The 15,016-nt window shown below is 40.2% G+C and overlaps 1 protein-coding gene across 1 annotated transcript in view; it reads left to right on the top strand.

The window, feature by feature from the left end:
• adad1 (adenosine deaminase domain containing 1 (testis-specific)) overlaps positions 1-15,016 on the top strand; it is a 98,418-nt gene that overhangs the window by 56,645 nt on the left and 26,757 nt on the right. The window lies entirely within an intron of this gene.

Genomic DNA, 15,016 nt, shown 5'->3' with positions numbered 1-15,016 from the left:
AAGAAACTATGAAGGTCAAGTAAGCTATGATGAATTGGGAAAGTATAAATAAATTTTTGAAAGTAGTCAGGCAATGGAAGATGTATTCCATGTAAAGAGGTATTATGTGATTGACAGCAGATGTGCATTTCTCTAAGGCTGAAACACTCACTGAGAAAGGTAAACCAGCAATGGATTACACAAGTAAGACTGCATCAAGTCAAATTAGTGGCTTAGGATGTCAGAAAAAGTATTTACCTGAGGTTTCAGAGCAATTTAAAACCCAGCAAAAATTGACTAAGAACCTGAAAAAGAAAATGAAAAGAGAACATGAATGCAAACTGAAGGCAGTGTGTAAAATCTGCTTTAGGTATGTGAAAAACAAAAGATTAGATAAGGCAAATATGCACCCACAACAGGTGGAAACTGGATAATTTATAATGGGGAAGAAAGAACTGGCAGAGAAATTGAACCATTACTTGGTTTTTATCTTCATGAAAGAAGGTACAGAAAACTTCTCAGAGATACGAGGCAACCAAGAGACTCTGCGACTGAAATAGATTAGTATTAGTAAAGATGTTGCACTTGAAAAGCTTAATGAATTCTCTGGATCAGATAAACTACATCTGAATGAAGCTAATAACTAGAGATATTGGATTTATTAGTGACCTTTCTTTCAAAATATAGGTTCGAGACAGGTTTCAGTATACTGAAAAGTAGAAAATATATTCCCACTGTTCAGAAAAAGAGAAGGAATGGAGAACCCTGGGACTCTTGGTCGAGGAAATGTCAAAATATGTTATGAAGGATGTAATAAATTGGACACTTCGAAAATAATGGTGAAATTGGACTGAGCCAACATGGATTGATGAAAGGAAAATTGTATTTGACAGATTATTTGGTGTTGGTTTACTGTTACTTTTATTGTAAATAAAGGACAGCCAATAGGTACGTCAATAAAGTCAAATGAAAAAGAACAAAGAAAATTACAGCACTGGAACAGGCCCTTCAGGCCTCCAAGCCTACACCGATCCAGATCCTCTTTCTAAACCTGTCGCCTATTTTCAAAGGATCTGTAGCCCTCTGGTCCAGCACCAGGGTCCCAGGTTCAATTCCAGCCTCAGGTGACTGTCTGTGTGGAATTTGCACATTCTCCCTGTGTCTGCATGGGTTGCCTCCAGGTGCTCCGGTTTCCTCCCACAGTCCAAAGATGTGCAGGTCAGGTGAATTGGCCATGCTAAATTGCCCATAGTGTTAGGTGCATTAGTCAGAGGGAAATGGGTCTGGGTGGGTTACTCTTTGGAGGGTTGGTGTAGAGTTGTTGGGCCGAAGGGCTTGTTTCCACACTGTAGGGAATCTAATCTAATAACGAGCGGTAATGGGGGGCCCAGCACTGACCCCTGAGGGCACTCCACTCGTCACAGGTGTCTAGTCTGACAAACATCCTTCCATTGTTACCCTCTGCTTCCTACCATCAAGCCAATTTTGTATCCAATATGCCAACTCGCCCTGGATTCCATGCGATCTAACCTTCCAGAGCAGCCTGTCATGTGGAACCTTATCAAAGGCTTAACTGAAATCCATATATACTACATCTAACCCCCTGCTCTCATTACATATTGTAACGCTAAATCATGACCCTCCTGAAAATTCAAATACTGGCGCTAAGAGATAAGGAGATAATTCAGGGAAAGGATTTAGGTTGACAATTAGCCATGATTTGATTGAATGATTACTCAGATCTAAGTTCCTTGTTTTTGCCCATCTGAGGTTTTGAAGCCTTCTGTCTCCTGCTCCCTGATCTTCAAATTTAGCTCATTAGCTCTAGAACTATTTGGTCAAGATTATTTGTGCAACTGAGGTGTTACTTGCATAATTTTTTCTGACACTTCTCTCCAACATTTCCATTCCTTTTATAAGCAATAAGCCTTCTTGCCTGCTGAGCAGGATTTGTAAGCCAATTTTGGATCCATTTACCAACATTGTGGGCCAAAAAGCCCATTGCTATGGTGGACTGATCTAACTTGCCTTGGATTCCAGAGAGTCTTACCTTTTGGACCACCCTTCCATGTGGGACTTTCACAAAGGTTGAACCAAATTCCATGTAAACCACATCAACTGCACTACTCACAGCAATATATTTAGTTACCTTTTCAAAACACTAGTCAGGCAGGATCTCCCTCTAACAAATCCATGCTGACTATCCCTGATCAATCCCTGCCTTTCCAAGTATTGATTAATCCTGTCCTTTAGAATTTTTTCCAATAATTTCCCTACCACTGACATCAGATTACTGGTTTACGATTATCTGGCCTATCCCTGCTGCCTTTCCCGAACAAAGGAACCATATTTGCTCGTCATCTGGCACTTCACGTGGTTAGCAAATTATTAAATATATTCCCCAGGTCTCAGCACTCTTTTTCCCCCCCCCCCTTACCTTCCTAAAGCAGTCTGGAATGCACCTCAGGAACAGGGTATATATGCACTTATATGCCTGCTAAACATTGAATACCTCCACCTCATTAATCTTAACATGTACTAGAACCTCACCATCCCAGCTGAAATCCCCAGCCACAATATCTTTCTCCTTTGTGAACGCAGATGAGAAATATTCATTTAAGACCTCACCACATCCCTTGGCTCCATTCATAGGTTGCCCCTTTTCTGTGTAATATGTCCTACTATTTATTTTGCAATCCTCTTACTCTTAATATATTTATTAAAAACCTTGGAGTTTTCCATGATCCCATCTGCCAAACATTTTTTGTGGCCCCTTTTTCTCCTATAATTTCCTTTATAAACTACCTCCTGAATGCTCTGTACTTTTGAAGGGCCTCTCCTGTTTTTAATGTGCTATACCTGATGTATGTTTTCTTCTTTTTCTTTATCAAAGTATTGATATCTGTTGACATCCAGGCTTTGCTGGATTTTCTGCCCTTGCCCTTCGCTCTTAGAGGAAGACACTAGCCCTGAATTCTTACCGTACTACTATTAAAAGACTTGCTGGATTGTTTTTTGACTTACCAGGCAATATGTAGCTCCCATTTGGGGTAGACCTTGACCCAATCTGATAATGTAAACAGATGATACTGAGTCAGGAATCCATTTTTTTCCCTCCCTGGATTGTTCTTACCCAAGCTAGCTATCTAGTAATATAAAAACTACAAGTAGTTAAATAAGGAATGAATAAACTAACGCTAGTGTCAATGCTCTTGAAGTGAGTCACACAAACTGATATTGAAAAACAAATTATGATGAATGTGTTTTGTCAATTATTTTGTTTGTTCACTGTCAAAGACTTAGGAAACTTTTGAGATATCTGAAAAATGAAGAATTAAAGGAAAGGAGAAACATGAAGCAGTAAACATTATGGAAAAGGTGCTGGAAAATCAGTTAGATCTAAAAAAAACAACTAGCCTCATTCGCTTTCCCTTCTGTCCTCTGCAATAAAAAATAAAAGATCTCCTTCTGATGTCCACCTTGTCAGATCCCATCAGAATTTTGTATTTGTAGTAAGATGATCCCTCAGTTATAAACAGTCAAAACCTGTTCATCCTTTCTTGATAAAAATGCTTCATCCCTGGAATGGGTCAAATGGACCTTCTCTAAACTATTTGCAATACAATTATGTCCTCCTTCAATTAAGGAGACCAAACTTGTACAAAGTAGTCCTGATATGACTTCAGCAAGTCCCTATACAACTTCAGTAAAATCTCTCTGCATTTACGTTTCATCACCCTTGCAATAAACATCAGAATTTGATTTGCCTTCCTAAGACACTTGTATCTGCATTCTAATGTTTTGTGATTCATGTACCAGAACACTCCAACATCTCACCATTTCTGATGAAGGACTTATGCCCGAAACATCAATTGTCCTATTCCTCGGATGTTGCCTGACCTGCTGTGCTTTTCCAGCATCACACTTTCAACTCATCTCTCTATCGCAGTCTCTGTCCATTTAAGTAGTGTCCTGACTTTCTGTTCTTCTGGCCAAAAATGAGCAAGTTTCACATTTTTCCACATTAATCTGCAAGGCTTTTACCCACTTACTTAGCCCTATCAAAATTACTTGTATGGTCTTTACTTTCTCTTGGCAATTCATTTTCCTACCTACTATATCTTGATGTGATCAGTAAATTTATCAACCATATATGGAGTGCCTTCACCTCAGGAAATGGAGGAGGAATTTGGAGAGCAGGTGAAAAAGTGGCTCAAGATCAATCATAAATTTGTTGAATGGCAGAGCAAGCTCAACAAGCCATACAGCATACTCCTAATATTTCTTGTGCTCTAATGCCATCTTCAACTGTTATCCAAAAACTGAGCCAAGTTGCTATTCAAATTTTTTATTTTGCTGTCACTACCTGAGTTTATCTTGTGCATCTCAGTGTACCTTTCCTTATGTTAATCTCAGAATCATTTAATGTTTCTTTTTATTTATTTTTGTAAGGGTGGCATGGCGGCTCAGTGGTTAGCACTGCTGCCTCACAGCGCCAGAGACTGGGGTTCGATTCCAGCCTCGGGCGGCTGTCTGCGTAGAGTTTGCAGGTTCTCCCCATGTCTGCATGGGTTTCCTCTGGGTGCTCCGGTTTCTTCCCGCAGTCCAAAGATGTGCAGGTTAGGTGAATTGGTCATGCTAAATTGCCTATATAGTTAGGGGGAATGGGTCTGGATGGGTTACTCTTCGGAGGGTCGGTGTGGACTAGTTGGGCCGAAGGGTCTGTTTCCACACTAGGGAATCTAATCTAATCTATTTCTTTCACTTTTTTGACTGTTGCTCTAACTGCATCTTATTCTTTTTTTTTTGCCAATCTCTGCTTTATTGCTTTTGTTGAATGAGAGGTGATTTTACTGCAACAAATTAGATCCTGAAGGTATTTGACATGGTGGATGTCATGAGGACAATTTCTTTTGGCTGTATTTTTGGGGAGGGCAGATGGGGAAGAGAACAGCACTAGCAAGGAGTCTAATTAGACTTGGTCTAATAAATTTTTCCAGCACCTTTTCTATTTTGGTTCTTTGTTTCTCCCTATCTTCACTCTTGATTTTTCAACCATCTCCAGGAAGCTTTTCAACATTTTCTATTTCTTCATGGATCCCTTGTCTGTTTTAATTTATTTAATTTCAGTCTTATTCTTAACATTTTTTTCATGTGGCCTCTATTTTCTCATTTGCTCTTGTCTCAGCATAATATATTTTTTAACTCTTACTGCTCATCCTTCTTAAAATTTTGTGCTGCTTCATCAATTATACTTATTATGTTTTGTTTTCCAGTGTCTTTCCTAGCTCCATTATTGTCTCATAGATTTTTATTCAGTGTATTACCTTTGTCTTTATTTTACTTGACTTTTTCAACTGTTATCCTTAACCATTTTATATTGTAGCTACTTCTCTTGTCTGTTGTCATTCCTCTCTCCTGTAACAAAGTAAAATTTCCATTCTCTTTATCCTTTGTCTCCTTGTGTCTTGAAGATTTATTTGAGAACATTTACAATCTCTGATTGCTATTGACTGTTGTCTTATGTTCATTTCATAGATTTGCTTAAATATTTATCTCTTACTACCTCAGTAGATGATCTGTTGTATACATGGAAAGGCATGAGCAATCGCATCTTATTCTCTATCTAATCTATATGGATTCAGTTTCTATCTTAAGCACCATTATGTTCTAATTTTGTCCCTTATAAATCTACTGCTGTAATGTTGCCTCTGATTAGTACAGCAGCTCCTACCTCTCCTCCTCCCTACCCTTCAGGGTCTAAAACAAAAGTGCTGAAAAGGGATACAGCATGATTTCCAATTCTCCAAAAAAAATATGATTTTTACCTCTCTTTCTTGCCAAATTATTAAAATGTTTAAGCTTGTTTTTAGGATTCCTTTTAAAGTTCATTTTGTGTCATAAAGACCATAAGACATTGGAACAGTGTTAAGCTATTTGCTCCATCGAGTCTGCTCTGCTATTTGACCATGTCTGATATGTTTCTCAATCCCATTCTCCTGCCTTCTTCCCATAACTCTTGATCCCCTTGCCAGTGCAGAACCTATCTATCTCTGTCTTAATTACACTCAATGACTTGACCTCTTCAACCGTCTGCGGCAATGAGTTCCACAGAATCATCAACCTTTGCTGAAGAAATTCCTCCGTCTCAGTTCTAAAGCTTCATCCCTCCACTCGGAGGCTGTGCCCTTAGATCTTAGCCTTTCTGGTAGAAACATTTTCTCCATGTCCACTATATCCAGGATTCTTAGTATTTTGTAAGTTTCAACCAGATAAGACCATAAGACCATAAGACATAGGAGTGGAAGTAAGGCCATTCGGCCCATCGAGTCCACTCCGCCATTCAATCATGGCTGATGCGCATTTCAGCTCCACTTGCCAGCGTTCTCCCCATAGCCCTTAATTCCTCTAGACAACAAGAACCTATCAATCTCGGCCTTGAAGACATTTAGCGTCCCGGCTTCCACTGCACTCCGTGGCAATGAATTCCACAGGCCCACCACTCTCTGGCTGAAGAAATGTCTCCGCATTTCCGTTCTGAAATGACCCCCTCTAATTCTAAGGCTGTGTCCACGGGTCCTAGTCTCCTCGCCTAACAGAAACAATTTTCTAGCATCCACCTTTTCAAAGCCATGTATTATTTTGTACGTCTCTATTAGATCTCCCCTTAATCTTCTAAACTCCAACGAATACAATCCCAGTATCCTCAGCCGTTCCTCATATGCTAGACCTGTCATTCCAGGGATCATCCGTGTGAATCTCCGCTGGACACGTTCCAGTGCCAGTATGTCCTTCCTGAGGTGTGGGGACCAAAACTGGACACAGTACTCCAAATGGGGCCTAACCAGAGCTTTATAAAGTCTTAGTAGTACATCTCTGCTTTTATATTCCAACCCTCTTGAGATAAGAGACAACATTGCATTCGCTTTCTTAATCACAGACTCAACCTGCATGTTTACCTTTAGAGAATCCTCGACTAGCACTCCCAGATCCCTTTGTGCTTTGGCTTTATTAAGTTTCTCACCATTTAGAAAGTAGTCCATTCCTATATTCTTTTTGCCAAAGTGCAAGACCTCGCACTTGCTCACGTTAAATTCCATCAGCCATTTCCTGGACCACTCTCCCAACCTGTCTAGATCCTTCTGTAGCCTCCCCACTTCCTCAGTACTACCTGCCTGTCTACCTAACTTTGTATCATCGGCAAACTTCGCTAGAATGCCCCCGGTTCCCTCATCCAAATCATTAATATATAATGCGAACAGCTGTGGCCCCAGCACCGAACCCTGCGGGACACCGCTCGTCACCGGCTGCCATTCTGAAAAAGAACCTTTTATCCCAACTCTCTGCCTTCTGTTAGATAGCCAATCCTCAATCCATCCCAGCAGCTCACCTCGAACACCATGGGCCCTCACCTTGCTCAGCAGTCTCCCGTGTGGCACCTTATCAAAGGCCTTTTGAAAGTCCAGATAGACCACATCCACTGGGTTCCCCTGGTCTAACCTACTTGTTACCTCTTCAAAAAATTCCAACAGGTTTGTCAGGCATGACCTCCCTTTACTAAATCCATGTTGACTTGTTCTAATCAGACTCTGCTCTTCCAAGAATTTAGAAACCTCATCCTTAATGATGGATTCTAGAATTTTACCAACAACCGAGGTTAAGCTGATTGGCCTATAATTTTCCATCTTTTGCCTTGATCCTTTCTTGAACAAGGGGGTTACTACAGCCATCTTCCAATCATCCGGGACCTTTCCTGACTCCAGTGACTCTTGAAAGATCTCAACCAATGCCTCTGCTATTTCCTCAGCAACCTCTCTCAGAACTCTAGGGTGTATCCCATCGGGGCCAGGAGATTTATCAATTTTAAGACTTTTTAACTTTTCTAGCACTATCTCTTTCGTAATGGCAACCATACTCAACTCAGCCCCGTGACACCCTTTAATTTTTGGGATATTACTCATGTCTTCCACTGTGAAAACTGACGCAAAGTACTTGTTAAGTTCTCCTGCTATTTCCTTATCTCCCATCACTAGGCTCCCTGCATCAGTTTGAAGTGGCCCAATGTCTACTTTTGCCTGTCGTTTGTTTCTTATGTACTGAAAGAAACTTTTACTATTATTTCTAATATTACTGGCTAGCCTACCTTCATATTTGATCCTCTCATTTCTTATTACACTCTTTGTTATCCTCTGTTTGCTTTTGTATCCTTCCCAATCTTCTGATTTCCCACTGTTCTTAGCCACTTTATAGGATCTCTCTTTTTCTTTAATACATTTCCTGACTTCCTTTGTCAGCCAAGGTTGTCTAATCCCTCCCCGGTTAATCTTTCTTTTCTTGGGAATGAACCTCTGTACAGTGTCCTCAATTATACCTACAAACTCCTGCCATTTTTGCTCTAGTGTCTTCCCGGTTAGCCTCTGCTTCCAGTCTATTTTAGTCAGTTCCTCTCTCATGCCCTCATAATTACCTTTATTCAACTGTAACACCATTACATCAGATTTCGCCTTCTCCCTTTCAAACTCCAGACTGAACTCTACCATATTATGGTCGCTACTTCCTAAGGGTTCCCTTACTTTAAGATCTTTTATAGAGTCTGGTTCATTGCAAAGCACTAGGTCCAGAATAGCCTGCTCTCTTGTGGGCTCCATGACAAGCTGTTCCAAAAAGCCATCCTGTAAGCATTCCATGAATTCCCTTTCTTTAGATCCACTAGATTTCCCCTCATCCTTTAGATTTCCCCTCATCCTTCTAAACTCCATTGCATATAGACCCAGAATCCTCAACTACTTCTCATATGATAAAACCTTCAACCTGGAATCATTCTTGTAAACCACCTCTGGACCCCTTCTAAGGCTAGCACATCTTTCCTTAGATATGGAGCCCAAAACTGCTCCGAATACTGCAGTCTGACCAGAGCCTTATACAGCTTCAGCAGTACATTTCTGCTCTTGTATTCTAGCTGTCTTGAAAAGACTGCTAACATTGCATTTGCCTTCCTAGCTGTGAATTGAACCTGCCTGGTAACCTTAGCAGAATTCTGCACTAAAACTCCCCAAAGTCCCTTTGCACTTCAGATTTCTGAAGCTTTTCCCTGATTAGAAATAGTCTATGTCTCCTCTTCTTACCAAAGTGCATAAACTCACTCTTTCCCCACATTATATTCTGTTTACCACTTCTTTGCCCATTCTCGTAGCTTGTCCAATGCCTTCAGTCGCCTTCTGCCTCCTCAACATTACCTGCCTCTCTAACTATCTTTGTTTTATCTGTAAACCTAGCAGAACTGCCTGCAGTTCCTTTGCCTAGATCATTAATGGATAACGTGAATAATTGTGGTCCTAACATGGGCCCCTACGGAACACAGCTAGCCACCAGCTGCCATCCTGATAATGCTGCATTGTCTTTGTTCATATGAATCAACCTCTCCCCAGTCATTTAGGGTTGGTCATTCATGTCATAATTATGTGATTTATGTGGCTGGACTTTCATCATGGAAGTGAGAGTCAAACATATTTCTGACCTTGCATTTCCTACTCCCTTCTTGGCATGAAGGGAGTGTCATGACTTCTGTTCAGTCTGGAGTCGCACCTACTGCCAGGAGGTGGAGGTGCTCTGTAACTGAAGCATCCAGGTTAGAAATCCCTTCTCTGTTGCAGATATATCTGCTTAGTTCTGCAGATCAATGTAAAGCCCTGCACCCTCATCTCTCATAATCCCCTCCTCCCCCCAGAGACTCTATGTCAGACCCGTTAACAGTGAAGGCCATACATAAACTTGGAGGTCGAGTTGGGAATGTGAAGGGCTCCTTACATGCCACTATCCTGCATGACTAAATACCATCTCTGCCTCCAAATGCAACATCATGGAAATAGCCTTTGTGTCTGCCCTTACTGAAGACAGAACAAGTTGCATGCCAGAAATAGGAGATAACCGAGAGACTTAAAAGTTGAGAAAATTAATTGGTATAAGCAGAGAAAAAGGTCAGAGAAATTTTAAGGAACTAAAATCTGACAAATCCCAGGGTCCTAATGACCTTGTCATAGAGATCTAAAAGAGATAACTGCTGAGATTGTGGATGTGCTTTTTAAGGAGGGATAGCAAACCCAGGACAACAGACTGGTTAGCCTGACTTCAGTCATTGGGAGATGCTGGAATCTATTAATAGGGAAGTTTTAACTCTGCACTTATTTGAATTATGCAGTGTCTTTCTAAGTTAGCATTGTTTTACAAAAGGAAAATCAGAGTTTTTTGAGAATGTAACTAGTAGGATAGATAAAAGAATCAGTGGAAGTATTATACCTAGATGTCCAAATGTTTTTGCTGAGGGACCACACAAAAGATGATTTAGGCAAGATATGGAGTTAGAGGTATTATATTAAACAATCGCTTATCCATGGTGATAGTCAGGAAACAAGGAGTATGTAAAACAAGACATATTCAAGTTAATAGGCTGAGATGACTGAAGTGCTGGAGTTTCAGCTAATTGTGGCTTACATAAATAACTTCGACACAATACTCTTTTTATTTTGACCCATTTTGATAACACAAAGCTAGGTGATAATGTAAACTGTGAAGAAGGCACAGGCTGTGAGGAGATGTAGACAAATAAAACAAATAGACAACAAGTCATGAGATGAAGTATATTCTGGGTGAGATCAATCATTTTGTCAGTGGATTAGAAAAGCAGATTTTTTTTAAAGGTGTGGTGTTCTGATGGGATTTGATTATATTTGTACAAAGAATGGAAAGAATAGTAAAACAATTAGGAAGATAAAAGGCATGTTGGCCTTTACTGTAGGGACTTTAGATTACCAGAATAAAAATGTCTTGCTGCAATTGTACACGGTCTTGGTAACACCTTTTGGAATATATGGCTTCTTAGTATTACGATTGGACTATTAATCCAGAGACCCATGTAATGTCCTGGGTTCGAATCCTGCCATGGCATATTGTGCAATTCATATTCTACAAAGTCTGGAATTAAGAGACTAATGATGACTATGATTGTCGATTGCCAGAAAACCCATCTGGTTCCCTAATGTTCTTTAGGGAACGAAACTACCGTCCTCACCTGGTGTGGCCTGCATTAGACTCCAGTCCCATAGCAGTCTAATTTCCCACTTGTGTAATTTGAAATGGACAATAAATGCTAGCCTAGCCAGTGAAGCCCATATCCAGTGATTGAATTTTAAAAATACATATATGGAATACTGTATTCAGTTTCAATCTCCCTATTTTAATAAAGTTTTTCATGGAAGATGCCAAAACAAAGATTTGCATGATTGGTCCCTGTAGTGAGGATGTTGACCTATGTTGAGAGGCTCAATAAAATTGGGTCTTTATTCATTGAAGCTTGAAAGAATGAGGGTAGATTCTCAGACATTATTTGCACAGGTCAGTGAATTTAAATCATAAGGACAGAATCTCAGGATAATGAACCTTTAAAGCTGAAGTGAGGAGAAATTGCCTTTTTTAAAAGGTTGAAGATCTTTGGAATTCTTTATCCCAGAGGCTTTTTCTTCCTCTCATTCTTTTGGGGGATGTGGGTGTTGCTACACAAGCCAGCACTCACTATCCATCCACAGTTGTCCTTGAGACAGAGGTGGTGAAATGGGGCACCAACAATGCTGTCAGGAAGTGGGTTCAAGGATTTTGACTCAGTGACATTAAAAGAATGGTGATATTGTTCCAAATCAGGATTGTGTGCAGCTTGGGGGGGCAACTTGACGAGGTAGCATTTTCAAGCATCTACTGTTCTTGTCCTTCTAAGTGTTAAATCTCAAAGTTTAGAAGGTGTAGTCAAATGCATCTTGTTGAATTTCTGGATAATCCATTCTCTAATATATTTAAGGGTCAACCAAAGAAATGTTTGGCACCTCCAGGAATTAAGTGATATGGGGACTGGCCAGAAAAATGGAATGGAAGCCAGAGATTAACCCAGAGTCTATTTGAATGACAGAGCAGACTTGATGAGCTGTATCATCTACTCTTGCTCTTATTACTTGTGTTCTTGGGATTGGGCAGAAATGTGCAGTTAATACAGAGGTGGTTGAATACGTACAATTGCCATATGGTCTATTCTTGCTCCTGTTTCTTATACTATCAACAAATGAACATAATGTATCAGATCCATTTGCAGGGTTTCCTTAATTTTGAGCATCTATCACTCATCTCGTTTCCTTAAGGGGAGTGTGAGTGATAAACGTTTTGCAAATACTTTGTAGCACCAATGTCCCTAAATGGGAAGTATTCAGCAGATCTGACAGCCTCTGGGGAGAGAAACATTTTAGCTCAATGCCCTTTCAGCAGACCTGAGAAAAGTTTGAGATATAATAGTGGAGAGCACAGAGTGACAGGAAAGTCTGTGATACAGTGATAGACAGGAGAGTTTGAACACAGGAAACTCCTACAGTGCCACATAAAATGGTGATAGTGCAGGAAAAGAAACAACAAATGTGCTGAGAGCAGGTGTGCTGCTATCTGAAAGTGAAAATAAGAGAACTAAAACATGTGAAGAAAAGGAAACAAACTAGAGGGCTGAGTTAGAGTCTGAAATTCTTGAACACAATGTTAAATCCAGAAGGTTGTAAATTGTGCAATTAATGAGATGTTGTTCCTCAAGCTTATATTGAGCTTAATTTGAACCATGCAGCAGGCCAAGGGCAAAGATGTAGGCAAGGTAGACAGACCATGGAGTTTCATGCTTGTGGACTGAATGGAGCTGTTTCACAAGGTAGTAATTCATTCTGCATTTGAGCTCTGTAATATAGAGGAGACCACATTGAAGAAAACAGCAAATACGGTAAACTAAATTGGAAGTAGTACAACTCTGAAAGAAATGCTTGAAGCTTTTGGATGGGTTGAAAGGGCAGCTGTTTCGCCTCCTACTTTGGTACAGAAAGGTGCTTTGGGATTTCAATGTTGTTTTAGCACAACAGAAGACTGAAACTGGGTATTCTTGAAAGTGGTGGCTGTGTGGAATGCTCTGCCCCAAAGGGCAGTGGAGGCCCAATCTCTGGATTCATTTAAGAAAGACTTGGATGGAGCTCTCAAGGATTGTGGAAACAAGGGTTATGGAGATACGGCAGGAACAGGATACTGATTAAGGATGATCAGCCATGATCATATTGAATGGTGGTGCAAGCTCGAAGGGCAGAATGGCCTACTCCTGCACTTATTGTCTATTATGGATGGAGTGGCCCCTTCAGAATGCTAGAAGAAGAGTGGAAGATCTGTTGGGAGTCGAAAAACTTTGATTTATTGTACAGTGATCAGTGGGAAGAGGAGATGTCCTGTGTAGCTTAATGGCAGAAGACAGAGACCTGTGGTAGAAGTTGGCTTTGTGCACTGGAGGCCTGTCACCAATAGTGTTCCACAGGGATTGATTCTGGGTCGTTTTTCGTTTGTCGTTAATATCAATGATTTTGATGAGAATATAGAAATCTAGTAAGTTTTCCGATGACACCAAAGTTGGTGGCAAAGTAGACAGTCAAGAAGGTTTTCTAAGATTACACAGGGATCTTGATAAAATGGCTCAGTGGGCTGAAAAATGGCAGATGGTGTTCAATCTGGATAAATTTGAGTTATGTTTTGGTACAACAAATAAGGGTAGGGCTTATTACAATTAATGGTAGTGTTGTAGAACAGAGGGACCTAGGAGTAGAGATAATTCTTTGAAGTTTGCACCACATGTAGACAGGGTGGTTAAGAAGGCACTTGGCTCACTTGCCTTCATTGCTGAGTTTGTTGAATACAGGAGTTGGGAAATCATGTTGACATTGTACAGATGAGGGCTCTTCTACAATACTGTATCTAGTTCTGATTACTCAGTTATAGGGAGGATATATTAAGCTGAAAAACATTCAAAAGAGATTTACCAGGATGTTGCCAGGTATGGAAAGTTTGAGGTATAAAGAAAGGCTGGATAGGCTGGGACCTTTTTCACTGAAGCATTGAGGTTGAGAGCTAACCTGATAAAAGTTTATAAAATAATGAGGGTTATAGACAGGGTTACTTTTCCCTAGGATGGGGGATTTCAAGATTGGGGGGAACTTTTTTTAAGGTGAAAGGAGAGATTTAAAAAATGCATGAAGGTTAGATTGTTCTAAACAGAGGGTGGTTTGCGCATGGAATGAACTTACTGAGGAAGTAGTGGATGTGGGTACAATTACAAAATGTTTAAAAACACTTTGATAAGTACATGAATAGGAAAGGTTTAGATGGATATGGACTAGGAGCAGGCAGGTGGGACTAGTTCATTTAGGAATTATGTTTAGTATGGACTATTTGGACTGCAGGGTCTATTTCTATGACTTGGAGATGGGGCAGAGGGAGAGCATAATGTTGAAAATGTGATAGTTGAGGACCCTGCCAGGCATCGGTTCAAAGAAAAATGAAGACCTCTCAGAAGCACCAATGCAATCTTTATTTCAAGTACCGTAAGAAGCACACTCCCTGCTGACCAAGCCCCAAATATATCGTGGTTTACTTATGCAACTTCCAAGGTGTATTCGCTGTTTCAAAATGTGCTGCTCTGTGCCTTGGAATATCAAATAGGCAATCACCTTTGTAGAGCTTCTATCCACAAATGTGTCTTTCAACTTCACCACAAATTGGTAAATTGGTGTCTTTGAACTTGCTATCCATTGCTGACATCCGCTCTCCTTGGCCTATTGTACCAGTGAAACACCAATATAATATAGTACATCATCTTCCGATTGCATGTTTAACAGTTTCAGAACTGAAACTTTGCAGTTTTCCTTTATTTTTGCTTTCAGTTAGCAGCACATCTATATCTTTTATTTCAACTCCATCACAAATTCCTTTGACCCTGTAATATTAACTCTTCTATCATTCAATTTCTCACATCTTCCATCCTAAAATAGAGCTTTTTTTCAGCCATCCCTTATTTAAAAACTGTTCTAACTTGCCCTGGTCTTGTAAAAAGGTTACTCACAAGCCTAAAGTATTAATTCTGCTTCTCTCCCAACAGAAGCTACCTGACCTGAGTTTGTCCAAAATTTTCTGTTTATATTTAAAA

The sequence above is a fragment of the Chiloscyllium punctatum genome, chromosome 14 (genome assembly GCF_047496795.1).
Source record: "Chiloscyllium punctatum isolate Juve2018m chromosome 14, sChiPun1.3, whole genome shotgun sequence".
Taxonomy (NCBI): Eukaryota; Metazoa; Chordata; class Chondrichthyes; order Orectolobiformes; family Hemiscylliidae; genus Chiloscyllium; species Chiloscyllium punctatum.
This window is presented reverse-complemented; position numbering and strand designations above follow the sequence as displayed.